The following is an 8,483-nucleotide window of genomic DNA, read 5'->3' as shown; positions in this document are numbered from 1 at the left end:
GAGATGCAGTGCCATCACCACCTGGTCCCATGGTTCACTCTTTTTATTTTTAGAGGTTTTTGCTTTCGGGTGCATGCACTCACCAGAGAGAGAGACAGAGACAGAGACAATGAGAGGTAAAGTGAGAAATCACCCCGGGAGGATGGCCACACCACAATCCCTTCTCCTCCATTCTCCTTCCGGGATCTTGGGCACACACGCACATGTATCTGGTGGAGTTTCAAGCCACCAGGTCCGAGACTCAAACCGTGGTCAGCCATGTGGTTGTCTAGTGACGTAACTGCTGTGCCATCTGCTGGCTCCCCAGTGGTTCACTCTTAATCAGTGGTGTTCAATCCTGACTGCATTCAGAAATCACCTGAGAACCTTCTGAAATGCTCTGACCCTACCCTAGGCCACAGAACATTTGGGAGGGAGCCCCAGGCCCACCCCCAGTGCAGCAGGTAGGCGCGGTGCACAGGGAGCTGGATCCCACATGGCCGGCCGTAGACGAGTCCCAGCCCCAGTGGGTGATGAACACAGCCGGTGAGTGCACATGTGCTCCAAATCCTGCCGAGACAGAGAGACTAAGGAGAAGGGTTGTGGCGTGACCCCATGGGGGCACATGCGCTCTCCCCCACCCTGTCTCTCTCTCTCTGGTGAGTGCGTGCACCCTCTGGTCATAAAAAGAAGAGGGAACCAAGAACGTGTGTGTGTGTGTGTGTGTGTGTGTGTAAATGCTCGCTCACAATTGAAAATAAAAAGAGTCAGATAAAGATTTCTTAAACACTCCAAAAGATTCTAGAGTACCTGGTTTAAGGCAGTGTCTGGTATATCCACATTATTTAAATGTTCTGGGTCAGCAGATGGCATGGAGATTAAGGCAACTGGATCCCTATGACCAACTGCCTGATTGGAGTCTGGAATCCGGTGACTTGAAAAATACATTGAGTGTGTATGTGTGCATGCCCCAAATCTCAAGAGTTTGGGACCAGCAGCTGGTGCAATGACTACGTCACTGAACTCCCATGTAGTCAACCGTGGTTCGAGTCCTGGACCTGGTGGCTTGTACTCACGCTGGGCACGTGTGTGTGCGTGCCCAAGATCTTGAGAGGAGAATGGAGAAGGGATTGCAGCATGGCCATCCCCCCTGGGAGGTGATTTCTCGCTTTCTGTCTTTCTGTCTCTGTCTCTCTGGCGAGTACACGAGCCCTATAGCAAAAACCTCTCCAAACAAAAAATCTCAAAAGTTCTCCTGAGTAGGGATTGTGGCATGGCCATGCCCCCTGGGAGGTGGGAGGTGCTTTCTCACTTTCCCTCCTTCTCTCTGTCTCTCCCTGACTAGAGCACATACCGTACAGCAAAAACAAATTTATATATGTGTGTGTGTATATATATGTATATATATATATATATATATATACGCACACACATAATTATATATATATATATACACAAATATGTTTAATTTACATATACACACTATATAATTGCACATATATACGACTGTGTATGTATTATATATATATACACACTATATATAACTGTATATAATTGTATATATGTATGTACATTTGTGTGTATATATGTATCTGGAATATATATATGTATGTGTGTATATGTACGTGTGCACGTGCGTGTGTGTGTATACACATAGGATTCTAAAATGTAGCCGGAGTAAGAACCGCTGACTAGCTCTGGCCAGACAACGCAGGTGGTCAGTGGGAAGGGAAGTGGGGAGTGGGGAGGGGTGTAGGGGACCTCCCCGTCAGGTGCGAAGGCGGTAACCCGAGAATCGGTCCAGCTGCTGGTTTCATCGTACCCTTTGGCCTATCGATTTTCGTCAGTTTTCCAATTCTTCATATTTAGAAAAGTCTCCTTTTCTTTTGGACTGGCAAAGTCGGCTGCTGGAATCTGTAGGAGGACTTGTTCAGACAGAGAACCAAACCCCACCTGCTCCAGGTTTCTGATTCAGTAAACCCCAGGGCGGGGCCCGACATTTGCATTTTGAGCAAGTCGCCTGGTTATTCCGGTGCTGCCGGTAAAGAACCATACAGAGAGCTGCCGGTCTCCTCTGCATTTTCTCCTTGGCAAACGTTTTTTCAGAATCGAAATGGAGTCACTTGTGTCAACCCTGATTAAACCAAGTTGAGAAGGCCATGAGGACATGTCTTCTCAAACTCCACGCCTGATAACAAGGACGTTACGTAGAGCACTTTGCCAGAACACGGCCTTGCACAAAGACCACTGCGACCCAGCACCGGGACTACTTCTGTCTGGGACTGCCTGGCTGACCCTCGTCATTGATTGATTGATTGATTGATTGATTGAAAGGTTTTTGCTATAGGGCATGTGCGCTCACCAGAAAGACAGAGAGAGACAGAGAGATGGCGAGAAATCACCCCCGGGGGGATGGCCACACCACAATTTCTTCTCCTCCATTCTCCTCTCGGGATCTTAGGCACGCACGCACACGCGCCCGGTGTGAGTTTAAGCCACTGGGTCCGGGACTTGAACCGCAGTTGGCTACGTGGGGGTCCTGCGACATAGCCATTACGCTGACTGTTAGTCCATGCGACTCACAGTTCTTACTGCAGCCGCCATGCTGGATCTCATGGATTACTCTTCCTACCTAGCTGAAACGTCCTCTCTTCGGACCATCAACTCCCCAAACTGCAAATCCGTCATGAGCAGGTTTCTCATTTGCCGTTTTAGTCACACGAAGGACACTCTTAGCTGCGCACTCAGCGATAATTCCGTAGCTCCCCTCTTTCCTGCTAATCGAACCTCTCTTTTATTGAGGTATTGTGTGGTCATGTGCTTCGCCAGGCCTCGGGAGGCTCAGGGTGTGACCTTTTCATTTATTTATTTATTTTGCTAGAGGGCACATGCACTCCCCAGAGAGAGAGAAGAGGGGAACAAGCAGCCACTCACCCCCTGTGGGGGTCACACCACAGTCCCTTCTCCTCCCTTTCTCCATCTCACGGGGATTTTGTTCAAGCCACTGAGGCTGCCAGGATTCAGCCATGTGGGATCAGGTTCCCCTAACCACTAGGCTACAGGGCCAGCCCATCAGGGTGTGACTCTTGATCAGGCTAAATCAGTCAAGGCAATTTCACTTCCTCAGCCAGTGACCAGCTTGAAGAATAGTAATTAAACATGAAGGGCATTCAGCTGGCGGTCTCTGGGATAGTGTTTTTTGTGTTTGTTTGTTTGTTTTTTTAATAATGGGACTCAGGAACATTTTATTTTTTTTTTTTTTTTTTTTTTAATAATGGAATTCAGGAACATTCTTTTTGTTTATTTATTTAAGTTCATTTATTTCTTCCATGAGCAGAGAGACAGAGAGACAGCAGCACATCAGAGTGCTCCACCCCAAGGCCTGGGGCTGAGTCTCCTCCTTCTCCTTCTTTCTTTTTTTCTTAGTTGTTTTTTTTTTTTTGCCATAGGGTATGAGACAGAGAGGGGGAAAGAGAGGGGGCGATGGGCATGCTGCACTCCTTTCTCTGCTCTCCTCTTGGGATTTTGGGGAAACACACACACACACACACACACACATGTTTAGCTGCAGGGTCGGAGCCACAGCCACCCGGGCCAGCCGGGTGGGATCCAGCCGCCTTAACCTGCACACCACCTGTTGGGCCAGGGGCCAAGTCTCTTCTGGTCTCCTGCTCATTCCACCCAACCCAGGTTTCTCTCTCATCAGCCTGTCCTTCTGTCTCCACGCTAGTGAACTCTGTCTTGTCACCACCACTGGCCAGAAGGTCACAAAGCCTCCAGCCCACATCGCAGAGGGCAGTCAGCTTACCTTCTTGTTTGTGTGTGAGGTTTTTGCTATAGGGCATGTGCAGTCGCCAGAAAGACAGAGAGAGACAGAGAGACAGAAAGAGAGAAATCACCCCCCCCCCAGGGGGGATGGCCAAGCCACAATCCCTTCTCCATTCTCCTCTTGGGCTCTTGGGCACGCACGCACACATGACCGGGTGAGTTTAAGCCACCGGATCTGGGACTTGACCCTCAGGCGACTACATGGGAGTCCAGTGACACAGCCATTGCGCTACCTGCTGGTCTGGAGCTTACCTTATTCTGACTGTGTTTGAGTGAGCAGGTCTGTGGCCCAGTGTACAGCAAGTACATCCATGACACCGGGTCTGAAGCAAACAGGGGCTTGACTACACGTGGCCAGCCAGCAAGGAGGCTGGAGGAGGCCAGCCAGCAAGGAGGCTGGAGGAAGCCTCAACTCTGCCTCCCTGAGTGTACAAAATGGGGTCTGTGGCAGAGGAGGAGTTCCTTCCACGTCTTCCCTGGGGTCCTTTATGCAAATGCAGGGTAGGGCCTTGTGTAGCTCTGACTGGGCGCTCTGGCTGCAGCATTTTCGTTTTCACCCTGCAGCTAGGATCAACTCAGGTCGGTCAGCCTTCCCGGAGAACGCCCTGCAAGCAACCTTACAGAACAAATCAGCGCTGGGGTTTCTGATCCGGCCAGTTCTGGCTGCTCACATCACGCCGTGAGAACAGGAGCCACTACGTGTGGGCCACTGGGCGGATTTGGTCGTGTGCCACCTTTAACCCAACCCATGGCCACCTCAGGACAGTAAAATACCCTGGATGCATCTTCCCTGAAACTGAAAAAGAAAGTTTGGAACAGAAGACATCATGACTGACTTGTGTGTAGGGTGACTTAGAAAATAACTCTGGAAAGAAATGCGTCATAGTGGGGTCGCGGGTGACACTTTCATTTCCTACCCCCTACTTAGCTGCATTTTCTAACTTTCCTACAGTAGTGTGTGTTAACTGAAAAATATTACACTGCTATGTTAAAATAGACTGTCCATGGGACCAGCAGGTGGCGTGGTGGTTGAGGCGCTGGACACTCCTATGTGGCCAACCACGGTTCGAGTTCTGGACCTGGTGGCTTGTTGTTTCACTTTCTCTCTCTCTCTCTTTCTCTCTGGTCAAATTAAAATAAATGAATGAATAAAATTAAATAAATAATTTTTTGGAGAGGTTTTCGCTATAGGGCGCATGCGCTTGCCAGGTGGAGAGAGACATAGAGACAGAAAGCAAGAAATCACCCCCCAGGGGGGATGGTCATGCCGCAATCCCTTCTCCTCCATTCTCCTCTTGAGATCTTGGGCACACACGCACACGCGCCCGGCGTGAGTTTTAAGCCACCGGGTCCAGGACGCGAACCATGGTCGACTACGTGGGAGTCCAGCAACATAGCCATTACGCTAACTGCTGGTTCCCAATAAATAATTTTTAAAAAATAGACCGTCCATGCCAGTAGGTGGCATGGTGGTTGAGGCACTGGACACTCCCATTTGGCCCAGTTCAAGTCCCGGACCTGGTGGCTTGCTTTCTCACTTTCTCTCTCTTCTGTGTCTCTGTTTGGTAAAATTGAAATAGGTGAATGAAGGAATAAAAATAAATAAATAATTCTTAAAAAAAAAAACAACAACAACAAAAAGCCAGGAGAGCTCCGTGCGCACGCCCGGCCTCGGTGCATTCGGATGTGGAATTGCAGTCATAGACCTGTCGTGTGGGAGTCAGCCGATGGCTACTCTCCCCATATCTGTGCTGTGGTTTCTCTCAAGCACTTAAATAACTACCCAAAGAGACTGTGTGTGCAGGACGCTGTTTCTAACAGCTTCTTCCTTGCTTGCATTTATTTATTTATTTATTGGGGGGAGGGATTTTTGCCATAGGGTAACATGTGCTCACTGGAGAGACAGTGAGAGATCGAGAGAAAGTGAGAAAGCACCCCTTGGAGATGGTCACGTGACAATCACCTCTCCTCCAACCTCCTCCCGGGGCTCTGGGCACACACACGTCCATGCAGCCTGCGTGCGTTCCAAGCCTCTTGGTTGAGCTGCGGTCGACCATGTGGGAGTGCAGCCCCTTGACCACTACGCCACCTGCTGGTCCCTTGTTTTTATTTCTTATCGCTAGAGGGCATGTGTACTCTCCCCAAAGAGAGATGGAGGGGAGAAAGCACCCCCAGTGGTGAATGGTGGCACTGCGGTTCCTTCTCTCCCATTCCTCCATCTTGTCAGGATGTGGGGCGTGTATGGGGACACATAAAGGCATGTTTTCAAGCCACTAGGCCTGGGATTAGAACCATGGTTGGCTATGTGGGAACCAACTCCTTTAACCATTAGGCCATGGGGCTGGCCCTCAACTGCTCAATTTTCGGCAAGTTGTGTCATCCAAATCATTGCAAAGCAGACCTCAATAAAAACCTATCAACAGCAAATACAATGCTTTATTTTAAAAATTATTTATTTAACTTTCATTTTTTTAAAAATAATTCTTTAATTTTATTTATTCATTAATTTATTTTCATTTGACCAGAGAAAGACAGACACGCAGAGAGAAGGAAAGTGAGACAGCAACCCACCAGGTCCAAGACTCAAATCGTGGTCGGCCACATGGGAGTGTCCAGCGCCTTAACCACCACGCCACCTGCTGGCCCCTTACCTTACCTTCTTTCTTTCTCCCTTCTCCATTCTCCTCTCGGGATTTGGACATGTATGCACACATGCACCTGGTGTGAATTTGAAGCTGCTGGTTTGGGGACTCGAACCGCTGTCCACTACGTGGGAGTCCAGTCACATAGCCATTATGCCATCTGCCGGTCCCCAATAAATAATTCTTAAAAATAAAAAATAAAAAAAGATGCCTGCCTTGCCAACCTACAAAGTTGGTGATGAGGAGCAGATGTACGTGAAAACAGATCAGAAACGGGGAAGCCCATGGGACCAGCAGTTTTGCCATAGGCCAGGTGCCACCATACCCTGCCACAAGACGTTCACACCACAATCCACCCAAGTCTCAGCTGCTCCTGGCGTGCTCGGGGAGGTCTGAGGATGGGAACCCAGCACCTTCTCCCTGGGGGTCGCCTTTGTCACCACTGTGCCACCCACTAGCCCCAAGTGTGAGCTTTCGAGGCTGTGTTCTCAAAGCGGTCCTTCCTGTGCCTTTCTGTCACTGAGCCTCCATTGTGTTTTCTGGTCATCAAATAGACACGCTTTTTGAATTCCCTGTTGGTACCTTCGCCCACTCCCAGCCAACATTTTATAGAAATGCTTTCGCACATATCCTTGCATAGGAGCCTGGTCCAGTAGGTCCTCTGGGTTCTGTCTCCGGAATCTCCTGCCGCAAAGCATTAGTTCCTGACGCTGAACACGAAAATGCATCTTCTTGGGAATCAGCAGTTAGCGTAATGGCTATGTCGCTGGACTCCCACGTAGTTGACCATAGTTTGCGTCCCGGACCCGGTGGCTTAAAACTCATCCTGGGCGCGTGTGCGTGCGTGCCCAAGATCCCGAGAGGAGAATGGAGGAGAAGGGATTGCGGCGTGACCACGCCCCCGGGGGGTGATTTCTCGCTTTCTGTCTCTCTCTGTCTGTCTGGCAAGTGCACGTGCCCTATAACAAAAATCTTTCAAAAAAAAAGAAAAAGAAAAAGAAAGGAAAGAAAAGAAAATGCATCTTCTTTTCTTTTCTTTCTTATTTATTTATTTATTTTTTTGGAGAGGTTTTAGTTACAGGGCACATATGCTCACCAGAAAGACAGAGAGACAGAAAGCGAGAAATCACTCCCTCAGGGGGATGCCACGCCACAATCCCTTCTCCTCCATCCTCCTCTTGGGATCTTGGGCACGCACGCACTCACACCCGGCGTGAGTTTAAGCCACCGGGTCCAGGACTCGAACCGTGGGCAACTACATGGGAGTCCAGCGACATAGCCATTACGCTAACTGCTGGTCCTGCTTCCTCTTTTCTAATTCGACCTCCCATCTCTGTTTACAGCACACTGCTATTTATCATTTTTCTAAGGTTTTGCTATGGCGTGTGTGCATTTGCCAAAAACAGAGACAGAGGGAAAGTGAGAAATCACGCCCTAGGGGAGATGGCCAAGCTACCACACACATGCCTGGTGGGATTTTTTAAGTCAGTTGGTCTGGGACTCGAACTGTGGTTGGCCATATGGAAGTCCAGCACCTTAACCACCACGCCACCTGCTGGCTCAGTAGTCCTACTTTTTTTTTTTGGAGAGGGTTTTGCCATAGGGTGCGTGCGCTCGCCAGACAGACAGAGAGACAGAAAGACAGAAATCACCCCCCAGGGGGGATGGCCATGCCACAATCCCTTCTCCTCCATCCTCCTCTTGGGATCTTGGGCACGCACGCACTCACACCTGGCGTGAGTTTAAGCCACCGGGTCCAGGACTCGAACCGTGGGCAACTACATGGGAGTCCAGCGACATAGCCATTACGCTAACTGCTGGTCTCCAATAGTCTTACTTTTGACTTAAACTGTTAACTGTGTGGTTTGAGTCCTGGCGTGTGTGTGTGTGTGCGTGGGTGTGGAGGAGAAGGGATGTTGGTGTGGCATTTCCCCTCCCCCCAGGGAAGAGCTCGCTCTCTCTCTCTCTCTGTCTCTCTCCGGTGATGGCCTGTGCCCTACAGGGAAAAAAAGGAAGTAAAAGAGGTTTTTTTTT

This window comes from Tupaia chinensis, unplaced genomic scaffold (genome assembly GCF_000334495.1).
Source record: "Tupaia chinensis unplaced genomic scaffold, TupChi_1.0 Scaffold000283_1, whole genome shotgun sequence".
NCBI lineage: Eukaryota > Metazoa > Chordata > Mammalia > Scandentia > Tupaiidae > Tupaia > Tupaia belangeri.
Note: the sequence above shows the minus strand (reverse complement) of the source record.